Source organism: Sander vitreus, chromosome 21 (assembly GCF_031162955.1).
Source record: "Sander vitreus isolate 19-12246 chromosome 21, sanVit1, whole genome shotgun sequence".
Taxonomy (NCBI): Eukaryota; Metazoa; Chordata; class Actinopteri; order Perciformes; family Percidae; genus Sander; species Sander vitreus.
In genome coordinates, this window is record NC_135875.1 from 26,135,277 (window position 1) to 26,150,410 (window position 15,134).

Here is a 15,134-nt window from a genome sequence, read left to right on the forward strand (position 1 = left end):
ATAAACATTTACTGTGATACACTGCATTAGTCATATTGCGTATATTTTGGATCTGATGAGTTGTATCTCCCAGGAGACGTTGCCCTGTTAAGGTGTAAACAGAGTCATAATGTTTTTTATTTAATGAAGAGTAGAGATAGTCTTGGTCTTGGTCCCTGGTCATATACATAACACATTCAAGTTTTTAAATTGATTTGTATCATTTCTATCAAAGTATAGGCCTACCACAACCTTTAGTTCTACTATGTGAACAGCAACAGTAATATTGAAAATAAAATAAAATAAAAAATGCTTTTGTTTTCACTCCCATTTTTCAGCAGTGAAATAAAACTTTTTCTATGTACACAAAGACTTTTTTTCTCTAATTGTGTGTACACATTGAATTGATATTTAATATCTATTGATTTTATTATTCACAATTTATTCCGATTAAACACTAACCCTGAATAGTTAGGAAAGATTCAAAGGCTCAGAGGAAGCAGGTTGGATTTATTGTTATTTGATTTCATTATTATTGTTAATAAATTCGTAACATACCATTGGTTAATTTATTTTGCAATACGGTATTAGTTCATAATAATAATGTATACTTTATTAATCCCGCAAGGGGAAATGGAGAGATGTCAGAGTGAGGGGGCTGCCCATGAAAAGGCTCCCCGCGGGTTCGGTGCCTTACTCAAGAGCACCTTGGCAGTGCCCAGGAGGTGAACTGGCACCTCTCCAGCTACCAGTCCACCACCATACTTTGGTCCGTACCCAACTCCCTACTGACTGAGCTACTGCCACCCACTGGTTAGGTAATTCTTCTGAGACAAAAATATGTTTTTAAGTTTAATGTGAAGCCTCACAAGGCGAGGTCAGGTGGAGAGGTGTTGCAAATAACTTTGAAGATAAATAACTAAATTTGAGTAAAACCAAAATCACATTTTTGAATTAAAAAAGTCACAATATCTATATATGTAGTTCATAGTGAAAGGGTGTTACTGTGTAATAATGAGTCATAAACTCTGTTAGAAACCTCACACAGCTTATAAGACAAACATGTCCATACATCATGTAATTTTGTACCAAGCAAAGTGCATATTGAAATATGGGGGGGCTTTAAATGTTACTTACATACTTATTTGACCTTATTTCAGTTACTGTGTGGAGGTCTGGGCCAACACATATGCAACTGATTTACAGTAAATCAAGTGTGCACAGTGTTCAACGGAACAGAGTATGTATCATGTAATAAAACTGAATGTTAAAGGAACACGCCGACTTATTGGGACTTTGTCTTATTCCCCGTATCCCCCAGAGTTAGATAAGTCCAGACATACTGTACCCTTCTCATCTCCGTGCGTGTTGTAACTGTCTGATGCAACCACCGCTAGCCTACTGCTCCCAATAAGTGACAAAATAACGCCAACATGTTCCTATTGACATGTTTGTGATTTGTATAGTCACAGCGTGTACAAAAAACAACGTAACATGAGACACAGCTATCTTCTAACCATATACATACTGGGAACTATATTCTCAGAAGGCGAAGCACTGCTACTTCTGCTACTTGGGCGGAGTGATATGCTGGCAGCACCTGAGAAGCCCCGTGGTGAGGAGAAGAGAGTAACAACGGTGCTTTTCAGGTGTTGTGCTAATCACTCCGCCCAAATAGCAGTGCTTCGCCTTCTGAGAATATAGTTCCCAGTTTGTATATGGTAAGAAGATGTGTCTCTTGTGACCTTGTTATTTGTACACGCTGTGACTAGTCCCAATAAGTCAGCGTGTTCCTTTAATTATGTATAGACCCAAAAAACGATTATAGAATTAAAATTGACGGAGGTTTGTTAGTATTAAGATCATGATCACAAAATATGGTTCACTGTGGATCATGATCACAAAAGGAAGCTTTAATGTAAACTACATTGTTTATGGAGTCCAACTGAAGAATTCTTTTTTTAGGCAATGTTAAACTATTATCATTCAAATCAAGGAAATTGGATCAAATAGTTATACATGGATATAATGAGTAATTCTTATAATTAGTCTGCTGTCATTGATTGTGCATGTGCGTGCACGTCTTCTGTCAAAGGGCTTATAATTATGTTTCTGATTAGACGTGATTGAATAGTTTTGAGAGGGCATTTTCTAAGCCTTTTGGCTTCCTTCCTCCACTGCATATCCACTGTTGCTCTATTATTGCAGACTGATCTCATGAAGTGGTGTATGTGTGACACGCCAATTCATATGCCATTATTGGCGTGTTATCAAGATGCATTCTCGCTTTTTAACGTGTTTATCAACGCCGTTTGGCCTTCATTGACTTACATTACCTTGTGATAGCATGTGAATTTACGCTGTAGCGAGTAGTATGAAAGGGCGAAAATCCACGTTGCTCGGGGGGAGGATGGGTCAAACAACACAGGACTTTCACCCAGGAGAACGGGGATTGGGTCCCGCGTCTCACGTTTCCTTCGTGTTCCTTGATACCTTTTTGAAAGGTAGCATCTCTGCCCACCAGTTGGTGTAAAAAGTAATCAGATCCTATACTTAAGTAAAAGTACTAATACCACACTGTAAAAAATACCCTGTTCATATTATGGTCATTTTCAGGTTCATAATTGTGTTTAGATGTTGTACCAGAATAGGTTCATGTGGTTTAATTTTCAGAAAACACCATATTTTTGTTGTACTGCACATTGCTGCAGCTCCTCTTTTCACCCTGTGTGTTGAGCTCTCTGTTTTAGCTACAGAGTGAGACATCTCACTTCTGTTCCATCTTTGTTGGGAGCCACACATGCGCAGTACTACTAGCCAATCAGAAGCAGAGTATGAGGGTGTGCCCTGACAGTAGCTAGGTAAGGACTACTAACCAGTCAGAAGCAGAGTATGAGGGCGTGCCTGACAGTACCTAGGTAAGGACTACTAGCCAGTCAGAAGCAGAGTATGAGGGCGTGCCCTGCTAGCAGCTAGGTGAGCATTATAACATGTGTTACAAAGTGACTACGTTTGTCTCTGAAGTAAAGGCTGGACTACAATAGAGCTGTTCGGAGCAGTTTGTAAACAGTGTTTTCTGTTGGAGATGGTAAGTCCCTTTTGGGGGGGACTTTGGGCTTTTTCACTTTGTAAACCTATAACATGCACAAAAAGATATATAACACAATAAAGGAAAGGGGAAAAGCCAAAAAGCATAATATGAGCACTTTAAGAGTTACTCAATGCAGAAAAATCCTCCCGTTTTAGAAAGTGTGAAGGATCCAACCAGTTGTGTGTTTAATGGTCTAATCATGTCAGCTGGACTTGTAGGCTGTTATATTGTTGGCTAGTTTCATTTATAATAAAACATCAGATTTAAAAAAATACATGTGTTTTGTGTGCAGAAATCTTAATGTGTAAAGTAACTAGTAACTAAAGCTGTAACAGATTTAGTGGAGTAAAAAGTACAATATTTCTCTCTGAAGTGTAGCGGAGTAGAAGTGGAAAGTGGCATGAAAAGAAAAGACTCAAGTAAAGTACAATTACCTCAAATTTGTACTTAAGTACAGAACTTGAGTAAATGTACTTAGTTACATTCCACAACTGCTGCCCACTGAACTGCCAACCGCAGACTGTATGGGATGTAGCTGCTACAGTAGTGGGCCAATCACACGTCGCATTAAAAATATGCTTGTGGGGACGTACCCTTGCAAGCAAAACCATACAAATCGTCTTTTGTTTCTAGATCTAGGTACAAAATTGATCAAATGCAGGAAATATTTGACTGGAGAAGTTTGGATAGCCTACTGTACTTGGCAGTGTTGTGACCAAGTCATCTAGCTCAAGTCCCAAGTAAGTCTCAAGTCATTTGGTCCAAGTCTGAAGCTAGTCTCAAGTTATTTGTTTTGGGGCAAGTCAAGTCAAGTCACAGGTTATGTCAAGTCAAGTCAAGTCCTTTGTTAAGGCAAGTCAAGTTCCAAATCAAGTCACTTTTTTTTTTTTTACATCCAAAATAAAGCTGATGTTTATTATATCTTGTTGATGTTACGTTTTGCCATAGCAAGGAGTTTCACTGATAGCCAGCATCCAATCATGACAATCACATACCAAGTCGTCCCATCATGATTCACAGTTTGCATAGCACCCTTAATAGTTAGACAGAAACGTGACAACATTAAAATTGTTATTATTAAATTGTTTTATATTTAACAGCTTACATTCAAACTTATGAATACACGTAAGTCATCCGAGTCATCATGCCTCAAATCATTTACTTGCAAGTCCAAGTCAAGTCTCTAGTCATTTATTTTTTGTCAAGTCGTAAGCCATCAAACGGTGACTCGAGGCGACTCGTGTCCAAGTCACCAAGTCTCAAGTCCACATCTCTGCTACTTGGTACTGGATGTTTTCGATACCTGGCCCTGCATGGCACTCAACTCATATGTCATGATGACCTGTTAGTAACTAGTATCACTGCCAGGTTTAATGCTAATTCATTCCCCTAGACACAACAACACATCTTTTTCTCTATTTCTCTGCTATTTATGCCATGACAATAATGTCTACAAGATAAAACACCCCATTTTATTTGTTCTTTATTGATAACTAACATATGGGTGACATGAGTAGTCTTAATGAGCTTGTTCTACACATAACAGCCAGCGTTGTATCCATGACTCAGTCACATTCACCCAGTGACTATGTGACATAATGTGACAACACATTTAGAAGAGACTTAACGTTTCATATTTACAAGGGCGGGGCTAGAAGGGGGGCATGGGGTGGCTCCCCCCCCGGTGCCCTCACAATCCATTGGATCAGAGTACTGTCACTTGGCTGCCTGTTCTGCCAATCTTCCCAGCCCTTGTCACATGACCAATTTTGGCGTTTTCCCATTACATGGTACCTGCTTGACTCTACTCGCCTTTTTTGGTTTTCCATTCTGATAAAAAGTCCCTGGTACCTGCTAACAGGTACTTTTTTTAGTATCGCCTCCGTCGAGGTTCCAAACGAGCTGAAGCGATACCAAACGGTGACGTGAAAACCTGCAGACTACTGATTGGTCGGAGAGAATCTACACTAATAACGGCGTCATCATGGCTATAGCGACAGACGGGGGTGTCCTGAACAAACCCGCCCTTTTTAAATAGTTTAGCCAGCGGTGTTTTTTTTGCTGCCTCCAGCTTCATTTGAAACTAAATGTGTCTTCTGGCGAACAGCCACACGCAGAGAGTCGAAAACAACATACCTTCCACGTTCTGTGTGTGTGTCGCGTTAGGTCACGGCAGTTTCCTGCTGCATTGCTATGATGACCAGCCACGCTCGCCTCACGCGTGGGGCGGTACTAAAGCTGAAATGGAAAAAGGAGGACGGGGCACCGCGGCCGAGTCGAGCCAAGCCAAGCAGAGTAGAGCTGGTACTAGCAGTGGCTAAGCGCCATTATTATCTATTGACTACCCAAAATTCTGATACAATGGCACCAGCACTGGAATTATTTTTTAAAAAGTAGCAGACTGAGCTCATAGAAAATGTGTATTGTATTCTAAAGCCCAGTTCAGACCAAAGATTTGCGCCGAGCCGGGGAAAGTGGTCTGAACCGGCCCGTCTCAGCTCGACTCAAACCAGCTGATAGTGACGCTGGGACTAAGCTGGTCGAGTCTCACGGTACAGATCCATTTGACCGTGCGACGCTTCTGTCGCGCCGCGCTCCACTCTATTCCTATGGGTGGCGTCAAGCGACTTCAACGCGCCTGCAAAGCATTCTGGGAAGGCGGCGCTGCATTTGAAAAAATGCCGCGTGTCCAAAAGCTGGCCAATGGCACATCTTTATGCGAATGAATCCGTTGAATGCGACGCGACTATCCAGTAGAAGTAGACGAAAATCTTTTAAACTGACCTTTGTCGATCTGAAATGAAGACAGATTCAGCAACTGCACGGCCTATTTCTCTCTTAAAATGTTTTCAGAAACACGTTTCGGTGAACTATTTTCGTAAAATACTAGATTGTATTCTCAACGAACCGCCATGACACTCTGTTGAAATTCTCAAGAAGCCAAACCCACGTCAGGCGTTCGTCCAATCAGCTGCCGGTCAAGGGAGCATCAACCGCGCTTCAGTCGTGTCGGACAAATGGATCTGTACCGTCAGAGGCTGGTTTTAGAACGTAAGGGACGTCGCCTGTTTCAACAGCCAACAGAGGAGTCAGCTGGTAAAGTCGGCTATGAACTCTAGAAATGAAATGATCCATAATCCATTTTATTTGAATGTTACAAACAGCTGGTCAAAATGGCCTCAATGACCGTCCGAAAGCATGGTTACGTTATATGGGTAAGCAAGATGGAGAGTGACTGAAGAGGGTGCGCAGATAGCTCAGTTGGTAGAGCAGGCACCCATATATAGAGGTTTATTCCTTGACACAGCGGGCCCGGGTTTGACTCTGCCCTGCGGTCCTTTGCTGCATGTCATTCCCCCCCTCTCTCTCCCCAAAAAATAATCTTAAAAAGAGAGAAAGACTGAAGAGAGGGAGCGCCCAGCAGCGTTAGAACAAAACAGTGAATCGGAGAACTAAAACCTGTTTTTGCCGATTCATCACTAGAAATGTAACTGTAGCAAGCATCTCAATATCACTAACGTTATCCACATTCATATTTAGATGCAAAAAATGATACATCCAGCTACAAAAAAAGCATAAAGTCGGAAGTCAGAAGGGCAGAATAATGAGACGTTGTCATGGAGATGATCTCGCCTCGTCTCATTGGTGTGAGCCGGCAGCTTTCAGAACGCTGCAGACCGACGCGCTGCAAGAAGATGCAAGTTTACACTCGTCCCGTCACGAATCTTTGGTCTGAACTGGGCTTAATAAACAATATGTTTAAAATGAGAAGAAGTGAAAGTAATAATTAATGTGTTTTATTTAGCAGAATTACATTGTGTTGTTCTATCTCATCCAATACTTCTTATATTTCTAAGCAGATTTTCAATGCTGGATTCTGATAAAAATGTATGCCCCCCCAACTGATTATTGGTCCCCCATTTGCCACACCACTTACAAAACGCTGGAATCGCCCCTGCATTACAACCCATGGCCTGTTATCACTTAAATTCAGCTCCCGTGTTCCTCCATCCATCCCATCCCCCACACAGTGCTCTCCTCCACAGCCACGGGCCACTGGCCTGTACCACTTCAGCAGCTGAGAAGTCAGGAAAATGATGCCGACGTCCCTGATGTGAACATGACCTATTTTGAAGCCTGCAGACCTGGCCGTCTTCCTGCTGCGGTGGCCTACTGCTTGCACCTGCCTACATGACATCCTTAATACACAGAGTTAAAGATTCACGCTTTGCATTTAGTTTTACATAACAACATACATACGTAATTATTGCAAATTTACTTCACAAATGTCCAGCCTTTTTGCTGCACAGCCTTCCCTCTGGACACATTTCGGCTGTTTCTATAAGACCCTATTTTTATACACATTATATTTGCACTGATTCTTTAGTTACATATTTATAGCAATCAAATATTTTGAATTTAAGTGGGCATATTGAATAATTATATATTTATTTTATTCATTTATTTTTCATGTATATATATAAGGACAGTCACCAACATTTTCATTCGGGAAGCACTACATATAATATAAATATAAACAATGATACTTAAATATATTAAAGCCAATGTATGATGCATGATAATGTAAGCGTGAGCATTTACACCACACCCAGTCATCAGCGGTTACACAAATCACATCACTGCTAAACAACTATGCAGTTTGTATTCTGTGCTTGAGGTTCATAATTATTCCTATTTCATGCATTACTGTCATTAAATATTAACTTGAAATTGATTTTAATGCTGTGATGATTAGTTGATTTTCAAGTGCATTTTTATTCAGTCACATTATACTGCAGTTTTTGCAGGTTACCAAGTTAAACCTGAAGACTTTTTAAGACCAGTATGAATGACATTTAGGACCTTTATCACAACATCAACTAAGTCCGAAATTCAGTTTTTTCAAGCCAAGTATCACTAAACTTGCACTTTCCCTCAGCTGAAGAATAAAATCTGCTTAATATCTGTGGTACAATCCGAAAGAGACTGGCGCCAATAACATGAAAGCTGATTGGCTGCAATATAAGTTGCATGTGGTCTCAATTGTAGTCTTAATACAGCGAAATTATAGTTGGACTAGCGAAAGAAAGAACTACAACACCAATAAATAAAAAAAGAGCATGGACTTAGGAAAATTAAGACCCGTTTGAAATTATTTAAAGTGCTCATATTATGCTCATTTTCAGGTTCATAATTGTATTTAGAGGTTATATCAGAATAGGTTTACATGGTTTAATTTTCAGAAAACACCATATTTTTGTTACATTGCTGCAGCTCCTCTTTTCACCCTGTGTGTTGAGCTCTCTGTTTTAGCTACAGAGTGAGACATCTTACTTCTGTTCCATCTTTGTTGGGAGTCGCACATGCTCAGTACCTAGGTAAGGACTACTAGCCAGTCAGAAGCAGAGTATGAGGGCGTGCCTGACAGTACCTAGGTAAGGACTATTAGCCAGTCAGAAGCAGAGTATGAGGGCGTGCCCTGACAGTACCTAGGTAAGGACTACTAGCCAGTCAGAAGCAGAGTATGAGGGCGTGCCATGCTAGCAGCTAGGCGAGCATTATAACGTGTGTTACAAAGTGACCACGTTTGTCTCTGAAGTAAAGGCTGGACTACAATAGAGCTGTTTGGAGCAGTTTGTGAACAGTGTTTTCTGTTGGAGATGGTAAGTCCCTTTGGGGGGGACTTTGGGCTTTTTCACTTTGTAAACCTATAACATGCACAAAAAGATATTAGGGCTGTCAAACGAATCTTTTTTTCTTAATCACCATTAATCGCTGAATTTCTATAATTTAATTTATAGTTAATCACGATTAAAGGACAATTCCAGCGCAAAACGAACCTAGGGGTTAATAACAGATGCGTACCCACTCTGTCGTTCTCTTGGCCATGTTTTCATGCTAATCGAATGTGTTTGTAGCTTGAAAGAAGCTAGCGCGGACCACTGATTAGCGTACAAAGCTAGTATTCGGGGCACAGGGAAAGTAAAAACAAATCGCTATTTATACCACTAAAAAGGCTCAAAATATCACCAAACTTCAACGGTAGCATAATGAGGGTCCCTAAATGTTAACCGAAGCATTGAGAACATTGTAAGCGTACAGACAGTTTGTTAAAAAGATAGATTATAAAGACAGTCGCGTTCATGTTTACATGCGGCCGCCGTCTTGAAAACCAGTCATGACTTGCTGGCAATGCAAACTAAAACCAAAAGCAATTTGCTCAATATATCTGAAATAATTGCACCAATGTAGCTAAAACACAACTTGTCTAGTGTACTTACTCGGTGGATAACTGTCCATCTGGTCCCTCTGGTCTGGGTCGCCGTCTCCAATTTATTTTCGGGAGAGGGGAAATCTTCAGACGTGTCTCTTGGGTGTCGCGACGCAACAGGTCCCACTCCGTGCAACACAGACACTCCTGTTGGGTGGCCATAGCTTCACAATGTCTGCAGGTACACCACCAGTTTCCCGAAGTACAAGGCTGTGTTGCGGCATTGACTACCGGTAGCTCTCTCTCTCTCTCGAAGCCCTTTCACGGAGCTCCCGCAGCTCTTCGTTCAAACTTACAATGTTCTCAACGCTTCGGTTAACATTTAGGGACCCTCATTATGCTACCGTTGAACTTTGGTGATATTTTGAGCCTTTTTAGTGGTACAAAATAGCAAATTGTTTTCACTTTCCCTGTGCTCCGAATACTAGCGTTGTAAGCTAATCAGCGGTCCGCGCTAGCTTCTTTCAAGCTACAAACACATTCGATTAGCATGAAAACATGTCCCAGAGAACAACAGAGTGGGTACACATCTGTTATCCTAGGTTCGTTTTGCGCCGGAATTGTCCTTTAATCGCATGTTTTATCAAATGATTAAAATTATATTATTTTGCATTTCAGAACTGTTTTTAAGTACATATTAACAATGGAAAGCAATTCTTACCAGTGTATCTTGATTGGGAATCAAATGAAGGCCAGTGATCAGCGGTTAAAGAGACAGTGTTTGCAGCACCTTGCAGCAGTTCCAGTGTGGCTGCTTTCTCCGTGTCATACAGGCTGTGTGTGGGGCTGCTGTCCCCCTCGACGGCAATGAGACGGGTCAGAACATGCCAACCGCAGTACGTCTTTAAGACCCGAGTCCTCTACGATGCTGACAGGTCTGCAGTTAGTTGCCACCCATTTCGCAAGAGCTGTAGTAATTTTTTGGGATTTGGTTTCATCCACAGGTCGGCGACTAGCACTCTCCAGTCACGTTAACTGTACTACTATGCTTAGCTCGTAGGTGGTAGCTCAAGCTTGACGTGCTTCGGTGATATTTTAATTTGGCTTTACACAATCTGCATATGGCTTTCGACTTGTCTAATGAGCTGTCTGGGAGTTATGGAAAATAAAAAGCACCATTCAGAATTGTGTTGCTGTCTTTCTCCATCATGCAGCCTGCAGCAGCAGGATGTGTTATGAGGAAGTGGCAGCTTGATGATAAGTAAATGTGCGGCAAAGGGTCAAAATAGTAGCCTGTTAGGCACGATGCAAAGCCGAGTGAAGTGTCAAATAAATTAATAAATGGCGGCATGCGATTAAAAAAAATGTACGCGTTATGCTCGGCCCTTAATCAAATCACGATTAACGCGTTAATGCTGACAGCCCTAAAAGACATTTAATGCTATAAAGGAAAGGGGAAAAGCCAAAAAGCATAATATGAGGACTTTAAGACCTAGAACACAATACTTCAGTGAATTTAAGACTCTTTAAGGCCTAAAGTTTTGATTTCGAAATTTTAGACTTTTTAAAACCCCTTGGAAATCCTGTACTGTATTTGCGATTTCTTTCCTAAATACACTTTGTAGTTTCTATTCATATATGGTATATCAGCAGCATAAATACATGTTAAAGTACAAGTGTGCTGTTGATGCACACAATGCAGGTAGCTTTCCCAAGTCAAAGTTTGACTGACGTATAACGTCAATCATATTGTATTATTTCCTGTTATTAAGAATTGATGTTGATTTCCTTGTATACCAACAGCTACACAGTATACTTTGATGATAAGTGTGTAGTACATACAGTGGCGGAAGAAAGTAATCAGATTCTTTACTTAAGTAAAAGTACGAATACCACACTGTAAAAATACTACAAGTAAAAGTCCTGCATTGAAAATGTTACTTAAGTAAAAGTATGTAAGTTTCATCAGGAAAACATAAAGTATTAAAAGTAAAAGTACTCAATGCAGAACTCTCCTGCCAATTTAGAAAGTGGAAAGGATCCAAACAGTTGTGTGTTTAATCGTCTAATCAATTCAGCTGGATTTGTAGGCCGTTATATTGTTGGCTAGTTTCATCAGATTTCATAAACTACATGCGTTATGTGTGCAGAGATCTTAATGTGTAAAGTAACTAGTAACTAAAGCTGTCAGATGAATGTAGTGGAGTAAAAAGTACAATATTTCTCTCTGAAATGTAGCGGAGTAGAAGTAGAAAGGGGCATGAAAAGAAAACACTCAAGTAAAGTACCTCAACATATACTATGTACTTAAGTACAGTACTTGAGTAAATGTACTTAGTTACATTCCACCACTGAGTACATACTGTATGGAATTATGGTCCGTTCATGCCACCTGGGAATATCAGGGACCGCCCCCGTGATGACGTTGTTTTTCCGACTGCCAGTGCTTCACTGTCTGTGCATGTTCTTATTCTGTTATATTGGCGTTTGGCATGACAACTTGTTGCATGACTGCCACCAACTGTTGGGCGTAGCCTAGAGCATCAGGTGTGTGAAAACATGGAGGCCACAATAATAAAGATTTGCTGCTGTTTTCTTATGCGAGCGCCTATTTGACTTGAATTGGTTTACTTGTTACTGGCAAGAGCACACAACTTTTATACCTAATTGAAGTTACTCTGTTGAAACCAGTGGACGACTACAACCTAAATCGATAGCACATTGTGGACTTTGGCAAAATATATTACATGCATGCGTGAATTTTCTACATTTAGGAAAAGTTTCTCACCCTTCAACACATTTGAACGATCGTCGGCCACGTTTCTGTACGTCAGTTGTCAACAATGCGTCACCAACTGGGAGACTCAATCTAGCCCGTTTCCCACCTCTGATTCCCACATGAAGTGATGTGAATGATGACGTTTTCACTGGGGGAAATGTTTCTCCGATGCCCATGAACGCACGGTTAGTATGTAGTTTTACACTGTGTGGAAATTTGCTCTGGGAAACAGTTGAAACATTAGATTTCAGAGAAATTCTAAATCAACATTCATGTTTCTGTAAAAGGGTGCAGGACACTGACCATTATCAATGGTTTTCAAATCAACAAAATGTGTAAATCTGTGTGCCTGTATAAGATTCTTAGAAAAGTCCTCTATGTGGGGCGGCCTCTAGCTCACCCAGTTAAAGCGTTCGCCCCATGTTGGCTGAGTCCTGCAGCGGCGCAGGTTCCTCTGTGAGTAAGAATTATATATATTATATATAATACTCAGTTGCCAGTTTATTAGGTCCATCTATCTAAAACTAATGCAGTCTAATCCATCAGTCCTGCAATAACGCCTCCCTTCATGAGGATTCAAATGTGCAGTATTGTTTCAGAGAGGTTCATTGGTTGTATTACACTGCATTTGTTTAAGCTAGTAACCTAATGTGTACCTAACACACGGGCAACCGAGTGTGTGTAAGTATTGTCATTGTTTAAAGCATGCACTTCCCCCAGCTACATTACAGTAAGTTAAAAGAGTTAAGCACATAATAATCTATGTGACTTAACAAATCATTTCCGTCAAACATGAATCTTGTTGTCCACCCGGGACGTTTCTGTCGCTTTTATCGATGCTTCTGACTCTTTTTTTTTAACCGCTTTTGTCACTTTCTTCAACGCTTCGTTTTATTCATGGTCAAATTTATATGACATTACAGCACATTTTTGAGAAGCAGAAAACACTGCCGCAAGCGACGATTCGTGGGGTTCAAACCCTTTCTCGGCCAACAGGAGGTTGTAGTTCTAGAAGTTTTTGTAGTTCTGTAGATTCTAGTCTTAACGACTACTCCAAGCGCTTTTACAGTACACATTAAAGGCACCATTCACACACATTCATACACTGTGGCCAAGGCTGCCATTTAAGGTGCCACCTGCTTATCACAAACATACACACGTTCACACACGGGGGGGGGGGGCAAGGACACTTGGACATTGGACTGCAGGGCCCTAGGAAGTAGCCCAAACGCCAAAACTCAAAGTAGCAAGCAGCAACTTTTTTTTTCTCCAAATGCTATACAATTGAATAAAAAAACCCAAATTCAATGAAAGTAATCATTAATTTTACAATGCATCCATGTAGTTTTTGGGCAATTTGATTGAAAGAAACCCCTATTTCCAACAACCCCTTATAGGGTGAAATGTTTGATTTCTTATAATTAAATCATACTAATGATGTGCGGCTTCCGGTCCAACTTATTCATAACTCTAAGGAGAGTTCATGTCAGAATTATTTACAGTACACCAACACAAATACTTTTTTTCTGATTTAGGCCCACATAAAACACAAGTTATGGTATGAAGTGAAAGATTATTCAGCTGGATAAAATTCAGGTGTAGGAGATCATACATCATTTTGTCTTGTGCTGCCCTCGTGTGGATCTTTTCAGCATCACCACCATTAGACATACAGCGGAGGGACAGGCCACTTCATTATTTCACCTCTGTGCAGGGTTTTTCCTGCAAAAAAAAAGAGGTTTTAGCCAGCCTCAAAGGAAAAAATCCCCAGACCAAAATGATTCTCAATTCTTGAGAATAAAAATTGCAATTCAAATCCTCTCTAAATATGTTTAAGAGCAATTTACCAAACACCCGTTAAACAAGCAGAACATAAACTTCAAGTCCTATAAATATTAATATTTAAATAAATCAGCAGGAGAAGCAGGCTATACTGGACTCACCCGGTGATTTATTTAAATATTAATAATAATTCATTACTTTTTTTTTTTTTTTTATTAAGGGGTTTTATTTACTCAAGCATAATATACTTTTGTTTATCAAAGTGTCAGAAATAACAGGTCAATGCATCGACTTCTGTCAAATAAGGTAACACAGACTCATTGTCTTTACTGTACGCAGACCGATCATGCTTACTGCCATGTGTAGTCCCCCCTCCCCCCCAAAAAAAAAGGTCCATTCTGAAACAGGAAAAACCCTGCTGTGCTATATAAAGCATGTTATTATTAACAAACTGTGTTATCGCTAACAGGTGTGCCATTATTTCCGATCACAAAAAAACACAATGTTTCCATAAGGTATGTACATTTATTATAGGAGAGTGAAACACTAAGTTGAACAAAAACAATACAGTACACATTGTCAACCTGCCAAAGGACGTTTGAGGCACTTTGCATGAGGAAAGACTCGGTGAATATTTCAACAGCCTGCTGGTCATGAACGGGCATGTTAGGGTTGAAATCTACAATCTAGTGTGTGGAAGAGTAAAGCATCATCACTAACAGGGAGCAGGGAGGCTAAACTGTAGCAGGTGTCTTTATGTATAAACTCAAATGTATTTCACTTATTGTTCACATTTTAGGCTCATACAACTGAAATATGAAATAAACTGATCTAGTAGTGTATCCCCTATATAATGAGTTTTTTTTAAATCACAGTGCAGAACTCATTTGTACAGTCAGAAATCCCAACAAAATGTTTTTTTTAAATGTTATGATAAAACCAAATCCTTTTTTTGGGCCTGAGAGCATCAATGTTACAAGCTACAACATCAATGAAAAAGCTAGGCGGAAAAAGTCATAAATACGATGTTATTGTTAAAGTAATGAAATGAACATGTACTGAACACTTAATTGTGTCAAACTTAGTAGGCGATTTTATTAATCGTATCCCAAAACTGTTATATATCATAATACAGACATGACTTTTCAAGTTTCAAGAATGACAAACCAATCATCAAAAAAGTGAATCTCACCATAAGGATTGCAATGACAAAAGTAAAACTATTAAGAACCTTTAGCTACTTCACATCTGCATGTACTGCATTCATAGACAATATTTTGTTGTTGTAGCCC